Genomic DNA, 12,015 nt, shown 5'->3' with positions numbered 1-12,015 from the left:
AGGGGGCGGTTGCAAGAGAGGTGGTGGAGAATGATCGGTGGTAGGCAAGCCGGGTGTAGATCTGGGATCCCGCGAGTTTGCGAAGTTAGCCGCGCGGTAATAAATTGGAAACGGTAGCGTCCCGGCGATTCCGAGTCGACGTGATCGAGCGCGCCCGCCGAAATAAAGTAAAACACGAGCGGTGCTAAGTCGGTTATAAACAAAGATACAAACTACCGCGGCTTGCGGGACCATGCGACTCACGCATGGCTGCCGGCGATAGAAGCAGCCAGTTCCGCTTTATGATCCCATAAATATCTCAATAGGATCTTAAATTACCTCCCTGGCCGGAGAGAGAGAGAGAGAGAGAGAGTCTGTGACTCCCTCAACCGCCGGGTTGCTGGCTGGCTGGCTGCTGTTCCGCCACTGCCGTTGGCTGCCGCTGCCACTGCCACCGCCATCGCCACCGCCTGCCTCTGGATATACATTTACCCGGCCGAGTTTTCGGTGGAGACGTTACTGTTATTTATGGCCTCGTTTATCAAGGTGGCACCCCTTTCCCCTATCGTTGCCTCGATGCAGACTATCCGCCACTGCGAAGCCAATCCCGAGATATATCGCTTCGATACCAATCCGGATCTCTCGAGTGAAAGAGAGTTTCGAAGAGGCAACCAACTTCGTCTCTCTGATCCCTTCTTTCAACTTTTCGTCCGAGAGAGAGAAAGAGAGAGAGAGAGAGAGAGACAGAGCACCCTCCAACCTCCCTGAAACTTCCTTCGGTGATAAATGCTCGTGAAGAATCGCGGTCGAAACGATAGCGGCAATTAGCGGTGGCTCGTTTGTCTCCTTGTCTGCCTCGTGCTTGACGAGCTTGCGGTTCTCGGCCTCTCGCTACTCCGCGATCCGTTTTCAACCCCTGCCGGAAATCTACTCCTTCGTTCCCGTACGTTCGCGCTTCGAACGCATATTTCCTCGGTAATTCGTGCAGCCACCATTCGTGGCACATGTAGTACATCGGTACGTGTAAACTTTCTTCGTTTAACCACTTGGATTTCGGCACGTCTCGTGTTGAAATGTGATATCGGGCCACACTCGATTTTACGTTAAGTTTAATTCCTTTAAATCGAATTAACACGTAATCGTTTCGACACTTTGTGTCTAAAGCAACGTCGCAATTATAACTACGTGCAATAGAATTGCAATTGAATATCAGAATTCAAGAAGGTTGAAAAGAAAAACTGTAACTTTTTTGCACGCAGAAGTAGAAAGTTTCAAGTTTTAAGATTTTACTGTGCCACTTCGTCAGAGAAAATATTTTCTCGGATATTAATAACAACTTTTGATAGTAATAATGTTCCTGTAAATACTAAAATATTCTTCTTCAGTTCGTTTGTGAATTTCAGTGGTTCATTCTTGGTTTAAACCACTTGCGCCTACCAACTGATTGCGGACCATAACGAGTGACCAAACCGTACACAATAATTCGTTTGAACTCGTCGATGTGATATCACTGGATAGAAATTATTCAGAAGTAATAAATTTGTTATTTGTTTTGCCTACTTAATTATACTTAAATATACTTAAAACTGAGAAAATATTGCAATTTTGGGACAAAAAATTCTCGACGTGCGTGGCACGTCATTCCAGCGCAAGAGGTTAAAAACGAAGCGATCGAGACACTCGAGAACTTCAAAAGTGTCCTACGACGATCTTCCGATTCAGACGCGCGTATGTACGCGATTCCAGGAAGTCTGCCTAGATCGTCGTCCGACGATTAAATAAATTTCAGATTTTTATCAAAATTCCTCGAAACTCGAATGGATCGATCCCATTGCGAGCTACAAATGTACGGTCACCGCGCTGTACATTAAGCGACTGAACTGCCACACACTCGCGTTCAACTTGTGACGAAATAAATTGACGGCGAATAAAAGCGAACAGTGCAACGGACGAGTGCAACGGCTACGAGAATAAATCCGACACGAGCACGTGACGAGTTATCATCGGGCGCATAAAAATCGGCGCCGGGTTGACGGCATTAATAAACGACGCTTTGGGAATGAAAACGAGGGGAAAATTCTACGACGGACTTGGAAAGATGGTCGTACACCTCCGGCCGAAAGAACCGGGGCGGAATCTTTCACGAAAGTTGAGTGATACATCTGGCTAACACGCCGTCCGATCTCATAGCAATAGCATATCCGCATTAACCTTTCATAGTGTTCACGTAGCAGCGAAAAAGGATCGTAGTTTTAGGTTTCCTTGTCAGAAGACAAATAGCAGCAGTCGACAGGGAGCGCAGCCCACTTTGTCCCCGACAGCGTGGCGAATAAACGCCCGATCACTTTACGAGCTAGACCGGGGCGGGGGTAAGAGCGTGGAGCAGATAGCGCGAACGCGAACAGGAGAAAAGCGACGGAGGGCAGACAGAGAGAAAACCTACCCTTTCTCAATTCGTACGTATCCACCTACACCCTCGAGGCCGACGATCCATTCCAGTCCCGCCAACACTATCCAACCCCTGGATCCATCCGAAGAGGCCAGAGAGAGAGAGTGTATGTGTGTGTGTGTGTGTGAGAAAGGACTTCGGGGATCTCAGGCCTGGCAAAACCGCAGCGTTGATGTGAAACCTGATAATCCCCAACTTCGCCACTCTAGCTGATTAATTTCGTGTTTCAAAGGTCAGAAGATTTATAGGGAACTGACGTTTTCATACTCGTCGCGAACGTCAGCTTCCTTGTTTGTCGTTCGGATACTTTCCTTCTCTTTGAAGAAGAGAGCTGGTTGAAAATTCGCCGAACGTGGAAGATAAGGTTTTGAGAGAAAACTCTTTCTAAGAGACGAGAGTTGCGTGTTCCTGTCGTGTCTTCGATGTTTCAATAATTTCTTATTTAACATGGGACTGTATGGTTAAATAAGACCTCGCAAAAGAAATTAATATCTTGTGCCGATTATGACTGGAACAATTCACGATTTTCGTTTCATAAAATTAATAATCAGAATCGAATGATTTCAAACTTCAGACTGTTAATTTTTTTCATCCATGCATTTCCCACTTTTAAACATAAGCATCGCTCTGCTCGAAAGTCATTTACGTCATATTGCGTAAGAAGGGGGATTAAATTAGCCTCGGACGAAGAAACTGAGCTAGCCGATGGATTGAGAATTAATTTCATTTCTCTCTGAATAATTCGAATTTAACAATCCGCGACCGTGTACCCCTGCAGTTTCGCAACAAAGTCCTCTTCGCGAAGGAGGTGGGGGTGTCGCGAGAACGTCACAAGGTAAAAACGGGTGTTTCCCCCTCGGTGATGCCCGAGCCCGACGATGATGTCGGGCAACAGCTTCAAAGCGACGAATCGTTTCACCGCCAACGTAAACTCTGTCCTACGACAGAATAATGGAAAGCCGGAGAAAAGACAACTGAGCAAGCATCGCCGGCGGTTGGCAGACAAAGATAAATAAATAAAGGAAACGGGCGTTTGCGCGCAAAGGGAAGCAATATCCCTGTCTTTAACCGGGCGCAGGACTCGGTGCCTCGTAGTTGGATTGGGAGCTAATAGCGGTTGCGGTAAACAAGCTGCTTCTGTCACGGAAACATCGTGTGCTTCGCAGACTTTCCTCTTATCTTCCCATTCCTTCTTCCCGCCTTTTGCCATTCTCCTTCGTCTTCCGCTTGCCTGCCTTTGCCAACGCCGCTCACCCCTTTCTCATCGCGATCATTCCGTTTTTATCAATCGCTTCTTCCCTATTTTCCGGCAGAACAGTCGACGACACGTGCGACTCATTTGATAATTTTATTGATTCCTCTTATCACGGGGCAATGGTTTCGAACGATCTCTCTTCGTAAGGGGTCAAACACTTTTTTTTTTTCTTTTTATTTCTCCCTTTCTTGCATAGCAAGGGATAAAGATTAAGGAGAAGTACTTCAATAGGCGAAATTTATTACGTTCTGCCTCTTTGTTGACAGCGTATGAAATAGCTTTTAAAATAATTTCCAAATCATTGGAAATTGTTTTACTAGTAGAAAGGAAAATAATAATTCACCCGAAAATCTCGTAGAAAATAGAATCTCTTTTTTATAAAATATTGTGTTGTGACGAAAGCTGTTATTGCGATGCTAAAATATTTGATCGACCGACACCGATCACTGATAACCACCGTGGCAGACAGAAATTCTCGTTTGCCGAAATCTAATTCCCTCACAATACTGTTTTCAAACACAAAGGACGTTTTATCGTGCTTGAGATTTTCTCTAAATGAAAATACGAATTGCCTGGAGAAAGTTTTGCGCGTGGTGAATCCGTGAATTCCATCTGCCGCGACTTGTCAGTGTGACATCCGATATAAACGTGAAACAATAAATTCTTTGACACGCGATACGCGTTTCCATCCTTTGGCGTTTCATTTCCTTTTGATTAGCATTTAGTATTTTCCATATGTACAGTTTCTTACGTTGCAACTGTGTCAGATGGATCATTGAACTGTAATTGCAACTAAATAAGAGGCATATCATTTGTGAGACAGCTCGTAAATTACAAGTCAGGAAAGATAACTGATACAAGTATATTCTTGGTTGTATTAGACGAGCGAATTGCACATAAATCATCGGAGCGCCAGTTGTAATTCATTATAAGTGCCTCATCAATCGAACTTTAAATTTCGAAGATACACACCTACTTTCCTAAGAGATTATTCCTTACAGTTATCGTTTTGATGGAATTCGTGCCATATATTTTGAAATACCATTACATTTTGTAATATTTTTTATTATAATATGTGTATATACTATTATCTTATATTTCAAAATATAATATATTACATATATATATATAGGTATATGTTATATAATATAATATATTAAAATATATATATATATAGGAATATATTATATTTTGAAATAAAACAATTATTTGAACCAGAAGGATATTTAAATTAAACTGAATAATTTGTTCCCCAACAGTCTCTTTGAATAGTATCATTGAGCAGTGACACCCATGACAATTTAAGCTTTAGATTATTTACTTTGCGAACTTTTCATTTGATTAAAATATGATTTAGCATGAATTTACTACAAGCATTAAAACTCTTTAATTCGCAGTTGAAAACAGACTTAACTCAATGTTACTGATCCTTCAAAACTTTCAAGACTCAAGATTAATCCCTTGCCTTGATTGATTTTATCCTCAGTCTTCAGTAAACATTAATTACTATAAGATGTTACATCATGTCAGATGTAAAGCATTGAAGTTCAAGTTTATAAAATTGAAACTGAAAATTCAAATTCGAATTCGCTTTTTCTTTCAGCTTGAAATTTTATTTTTGATATTATAATTTAAAGGGTCAACCAAGACATTCAAAATGTTCAAGATATCGTTTCATATTCAAAAGTAGTTCAAATTATTTGTCATACGCACTTACCAATTCGACCATGGTTACCACACGCACTTTCATGATTTTCAGCAATGCTTGGCAATAGGATCCCAGTCTCTGCTGAAACGAGAAAAAACATTAATGGATCAAGGTTTGAGAATAATTATGACATTGGCATCGACTCTCAAGTTACAGGAAAATCAAGTTATAGACAGTTATAGATAATTATATTACATTATTAATTCAACCCCAAAGAGTTACGAATGGGAAAGATTTTAGATTATGTCAGTTTCAATTCTGTCTTTATAGAAGCGAAATTATACATACAACTGAAATGTATTTTAATACATCGAGTGGAATTCTCGGAATTCAATGTTGCCACTTTATTCCGAACAAAGTAGGCGTTGCACAATTTTCTCATAAAATGGCTAAGAGAATAAAATGAAAACACAGTAAACAACCTGTAATTAAATTCCAGGCGAAACGTAAAAGAAATTCAAGGGAGGGAAATACCAAAGGAAACGTTCGAGCGCAAAGAGTTTAATTTTCAAAACCATTTCGTGACATATTTCTCAAAAAGTCGTCGTTTGAACCGTGATTGCGATCAAATTGTAAAAAATTGCACGAAACGAAATTATTTTCAATTTTCCCATTCGATATTACATGTTTAAAATGTTACGATTAAAAGTGTTTTTCTCGTCGGCGAAATTTTCGAACTATATTTCTCGCAGGTATTGATTGACAACGAGAACGTGTTATCGTAAATAACGTCAAAACAAAGATATAAAGTGTTTAACAAGTTGTCGTTATTTGTGACGTGAAATTTTATCTTTTACTCATACGGAGCGATAAAGAAGAAATTATAACTATTTTCTATGAAGAATTTTTTATTACATAATACATTGATCGAGCAATTTGCACTATATGATATATTAATTGAGAAAGGTAATTAGAAATTTCATATGTAAAAACAGCAATGGAAATTAAAATCTATCAGAAATTGGCACAGGTATCTACTCTGAAATATAAATAAGCAAAATGTTTTTCAATGTCTTTCAATGATCAGTTCATTTTCTGAACTCGTCTTTTACAGAGAAAAATTTCTCAAAATATCCGCAATGCTTTCTCGCAAAGGTTGCTTGTAATTAAAATGTTAACATCGCCGTACACCGATAGCAAAGTGGAATGCATTAACTGTTGAATGAAGTATGGTGAACAGTATAAAGATAGTGCTATTATCGTTTTATTACGTGCTAATGAGTGTGCATAATTTCACAAAGACATATTCTACCAGAGTGCTCTTAGATTGCTTTGCCAGGCTACGTAGTGCACATCAGTGACGTTTACTTTGATAGATACTTAATAACGCGTAAAATTCAAGAATACGAGGTTCTACTAACCGTTTTCTTTATTATAGATAACAGGGGCATATACCTACTGATTTTACAGCACGTTGACGCTCAAGCCTAACGATTAATAAAGTTTTTCTCGTATGCTCATTTTACAGTCATCGGCCTTTTTTGCTAATTTCATGATTCGTATAACGCCGTGTTACGTAGCTAACAAAGCGGACTTTTCAGCGATAGAACATTCTTTTCACGGAAAATTGACGTTCTCTGTACAAACTTTGATAAAGGCGTTGATTTTTAAAACTATAGGGTTCAATAGTGAGAACACGTTTCACGATGCTAAATTTCATTATCATTCAAAAGCACAGAAACATTTGCTTATTTTTAATAGGATATTTATCAGACCGGTGGTTTTTGCTGAATTTGAAATAACTTCTTAAAAAAATTCCTTAAAGGAAATTGTGAGTGTCAGTGTTGTTGGATAAGGGAGAGATCTTTTGTCTATAGTTATGAAGTCTATGGTGTAATGTGATATGGGAAAGGCCCGTCTGGTGTATTGTTTTAAAGAATGTCCTAGGGCAGTTAGTCGTTACAGAAGAGCCAGAGAGTTAGAACCAATAGGTGAAGCGAGACAGAGTGAGAGAGTAAGAAGAGAGTGTAAAAAGAGAGAACTGATTTATCATTCAATATAATATTTTGTGTTTATTGCGTTATTATCTTTCATGTAAATGTACTTTGTGTTTTTCGTTGAAAGATAAAGATATTATTATCCCATTCTACCCACAGAAGTTTCATAAACTTTGAATAGATCAAATAAATAAAGCTGAGATTTCAGTTATTGCAATTACTAATCTGAAGAAGACAACGCTTTACTAGACTCCTTGTATTTTTCATAATTCAAATTTACTATTTCAAGTCTCACAAATAACGTTTAAATTCAAACTCAAATGTATAAAATTCTAAAAACTTTTTAAATAAAAATTACTTGTGAATTTTGTATCTGACGCATAGCTTGACATGAAACGAAACAAAAAGAAACTGTTCTCAAGGAAGTTCAAACAAACGTGGCACGCCGATGTTTTCAGACATTATCGAGATTGAGAGTGCCAACGGCAGAGGTCGTCGGGTTGGAGGGCGAGAACTGAGTGATTTAGTGGGGTGGCTACTCGACGACTGACCGAGATAACCTGCCTGTCCACGGAACAACCCCATTTGTCCAATGTCTTCCGCTACAAAACTGCTTGCCGCCCTCCAGGCTCGCGTCCTTTTGAATAATGATCGTGCTTTGTCAACTAACGGTACGCTGATAATGCCGGATATGTTGAATGTACCAGAAGAAAATGCTGGTTCAACTCTTTGCATTACTTGATAATATTCAACCGACATTGTCCTACTAATGCGAATTGTGACAGCAAGATTGATACCATTTTTCCCTTTAATCGATTTCAATCTTTAAGTTTTTTTCAGTCGCAACTCTTTCATTTTTCCTTTTTTTTTTTTCTTTTTGTACCTTTCCCTTTCCTTTAAGCCTTTTAATAGCTGTAGCTTTTCCTTTAAGATGATTTCTGTAATTTGAAGATGGAGAGTTTTTAATTGCTTTAAATATATATTACAAGTTTATATTAAAAATGGCCTAATTTGTTATATGTTTTAAATATACAGTAAATTAAAAAATTTATCCGGGTTTCTTTTATAACCTACTGACAAACTGAGAATATCTGGTAACTATCAGTGGACATTACCAAAATAGTGTGATAAATCTGGAGACATTAGCAAGACTCTAAAAATGTAGGATAAAAATTATTATAGGTTATTATAAGTTTCTGAGAAAATTAAGCTAAACAATTTGTAGAATATTTAGACTTTAATATTTTTCTACCATTTTTTTACGACCAGGCAAATTTAATGTTCATATGTTGCAGCTTTTGCCTTTACAAATTGTATATACAGAATGAAACATATGTCGTTGTCACTTAAGAATCTCTGAACACATTCCGTCGTTTATGACGATTTAATAAATTTGCAAAGGTTTAACATAAAATCTTTCTTACCTGTATCGATACACGAGTCTGAGCTAAATAATTTTACAAATTTAACATTCCTGTATTACAGCTTTTACGAATTGTACGTACAGAGCATATGTCATTGTCACTTGAGAATCTCTGAACATTTTTCGTCATTCACGACAATTTAATAAATTCGCAAAGATAAGAGCACAAAATCTTTCTTACCTGTATCGATGCGTGTCTTCCTGTCAAAAATAGGAGCGAAAGTGCGAAATAAAACGGAACTCGCGAGATAAACTCGCGATTAGTGGATTACGTCTAACAGAGAAAGAACCCCCGATCAACCGTTCGACCACCATTGACGCACTGGTCACATGATCAAGATTCGATAGTCGACTCGAACGTCGACTCCGTCGAAAAAACATGGGTCAACCTATCCAGCCTGCGACACGATCGGTACATCAGAACGCGAGACGAACGTTATTATCATAGAAAGCGCGGATCGAGCAAAGGATACAAGTCATCGAATAAATATATCGCGTCGGTTTTCGAAGGGGAAATATATCGCACCTGGCAGAAGAATGAGATGGTTCGGGCACGAAGAAGAAAGAAAAGGCACAAGCGTATCCACGGGAGAAGCGTAAAAGCTAAAGGCAAAGGCAAAGGCAAAGGCAGAGGCACAGGCAGAAGCAAAGGCAAAGGCAAAGGTAAGTAAAGGCAAAGGCAAAGGTAGAGGCAAAGCGGGCAGGCTGGAAGGACGAGCGTCCAACCTCGGCGCGGTGAAGAAACGAGAGCAAAAGAGAAAGAAAATCCAAGCAGACGAGCGAGGTGGGCCGTGGATTTATATCCCGGTCAACCACTTTGAGCCATCAGCGGCTCGTTTGAAGTTCAGCCGCGGCCGCGCAGACGTTATAAAGACAAACTATGCCTACGGCACCGTCATGCCCCACCACTTCATACCATAATTCTTCAGGCCGATCCCTGAAACGGCCACTCGATCTCCACCGAGAGACGTACTGCCCTCCCTTTAGCTTTCGGTACTCTCGCGCGGCAACACACACACACACACACATATGCGCACACGCACACACACATACTTTGCTTACACACCGTAGGCTCGTTCGGACGTATACAGGACAGCGGACTTGGCCCGTCGGCCCCATCGCGGCCCTCTTCGGCCCTCAGCTAGTCTCTCTTGCTCGCTCTCTTCTCGCAGGTTTCCCTCGACTCGTTTCCTTTACGGTTAGTGCCCGAGGGTAATAAAGATGGTTCTGCTTATGTACAACCGGCAACTGGAGGCGGAGCCAGGCTGCCCTCTGTGGGCAGGACTAACGCAAATGACTCTTCCATGCAAGATGGCGTAGGCATACGGCGCGTAGTGCCGCGCCGCGCCGCGCCACGCCACGCCACGCCACGCCACGCCATACTATGCCATACCATACCATGCCATGCTACGCCACGCCACGCCGCGCGCTCTCTTCCGATCCGTCCCGTTCTGCCCGCAAGCTGCTTTTATATTTAGCATGCAATGCGCGGCCTGCGCGCCCGATGCCACCGCGAGCTCTCGGCACTAGAGTAGAGAGTGTAGACTCCGCTCTCTCTGCATTCTACTGCGCGTATTCGCGCTGCCTCGCGTATTGCTCGACGCTTCGCTACGCTTCTCGTATCACTCGCACAGTCACATCTCACGCGACGGCCTCCGCTTCGCCCCCCGATCTCTCACTTTTGATGAGAGATACGTCTTTTCATAACTGATAAACTAATTAGCTCGGTCGTGCACGCGCGGTCTGCCAATAAACCCACCGTGGTTTCCGCCTATGCTTCGTTAGTTAGTTGAGACACAGCGTCGACAAACACTTTTTTATCGACAGTCCTGTTTTTCCCACTATGTATATAGTGGGCGACACAGACATGACACCTATGATCGTTTGAATCACAGACCTCGTTCGTTTACTGTCAAGTAAGAGTGAAACGCCAGAAAATAGGAGAAATATTTACATAAATATACACACAGGTACGTGGTTACTAGGAAACTGTATAAAGAGAAAAATTAAAACAGAAATATTGAGAAATTAAGTTTGAATTCGATTTCGCAGAAGTACGCCAGTACCTACGTAAGAAAGATTAGGTTAGGTTAGGTTTGTACACGGAGAAATGTCGAGACATTTTTCTAAATAAGCAACCGTTCGAACGATCTAGGAAATAGGAAACGTAGCCGATAAAACGGGGCGACAAGAGTTACAGGTTTTCCAAAGAAACGAAAGAACATCTGATAGCCGAAGCGAAACGCTAACGATTCTGTATACGTGGACGAACCAGACACGACAGTCGTTCTCGCTTCGGGGAAGTATTTCGCGTCGCGGAGAAGCCAGCTGACGTTTTTCTGAGCGATCTCTGATATTCGAACGACCCAGGAACTCGCATTCCAAGTGCGGGACAAGCGTGTCTCGAATCGCTCGATGCGATTTTTCGCTGGTGGGAAGAACGTCGCCTCTCGAGAGATGGAAAGAGTCGATCGAGCCACGCTCGAAGAAGTTTCCAGCTGCTAATGACGTTAAGGGATACGTATCCCTTCGATCGAAATTCCCGTAAATCTTGCCAACCGCGTAACCGATTCCGTCGATTCATTGATTCCGGTAAGGAAAAGGCAAGTTACTGAAAAGGGGTACCGGTGATTGCTTTACAAAGGAAACGGCTGCGTTGTACTACGATTATCTTATAAGATTTATCGAGGTGGCTCAAATTACTGCGACAAGCTTTTTACAGGAAACACTGTGCTTGTCGCTGCTACCATAAAAAGATACAATTTCAGCTAATCGATGTAACATGACTAACCAGTACTTGCATTCTATATACGTCCAACAATTAAACGTGCTGTTGAACCATTCCGTATGATATTCCCATTCTATAAAGTTGTTGTTTCTTTCGTTTCATTTAAATTAAAGAACGCCGATTACATTTTCATTTACAAATTATCTTTTATTTTTTTTTTCTTTGTTTTTTTTTCAGAACGTGATCGAAAAAAGAAGAATATTTGAGAAATATCTAGATTCTGATCTTGGATTCTTGTGTGCGAATTGAAAAGATGTGAACGGAGTGTTTGTGTGGACCGATTAGTAAGTACACTCAAAGAGAAAGTGGTCGTATTTTGGCTACTGTTTTCAACTAGATTTCAAAGCATACTGGTGTCTCGTTGTACTTGCACTGTCTATAGTGGCTAGCCAGCTATTCTTGCTTTCCGCCAGGCCCATTGTATCAACGTTGTACCGTAGTCTGGAAAGTAAGGTCGAGAGAGAAAGAGAGAGAGA

The 12,015-nt window shown here is 40.9% G+C and overlaps 1 long non-coding RNA gene across 1 annotated transcript; it reads right to left on the bottom strand.

Moving 5' to 3' along the window:
* Nucleotides 1–8,551: 8,551 nt before the first annotated feature.
* LOC122533243 lies at nucleotides 8,552–9,409 on the bottom strand. The gene is made up of 3 exons (XR_006307660.1): nucleotides 8,933–9,409; nucleotides 8,675–8,684; nucleotides 8,552–8,576 (listed from the first exon to the last, which is right to left on the bottom strand). It is a non-coding gene; the product is annotated as an uncharacterized LOC122533243 (long non-coding RNA).
* Between the last annotated feature and the right edge of the window lie 2,606 nt (nucleotides 9,410–12,015).

This window comes from Frieseomelitta varia, unplaced genomic scaffold, assembly GCF_011392965.1.
Source record: "Frieseomelitta varia isolate USP_RPSP 00005682 unplaced genomic scaffold, Fvar_1.2 scaffold_511, whole genome shotgun sequence".
NCBI classification, from domain to species: domain Eukaryota; kingdom Metazoa; phylum Arthropoda; class Insecta; order Hymenoptera; family Apidae; genus Frieseomelitta; species Frieseomelitta varia.
This window is presented reverse-complemented; position numbering and strand designations above follow the sequence as displayed.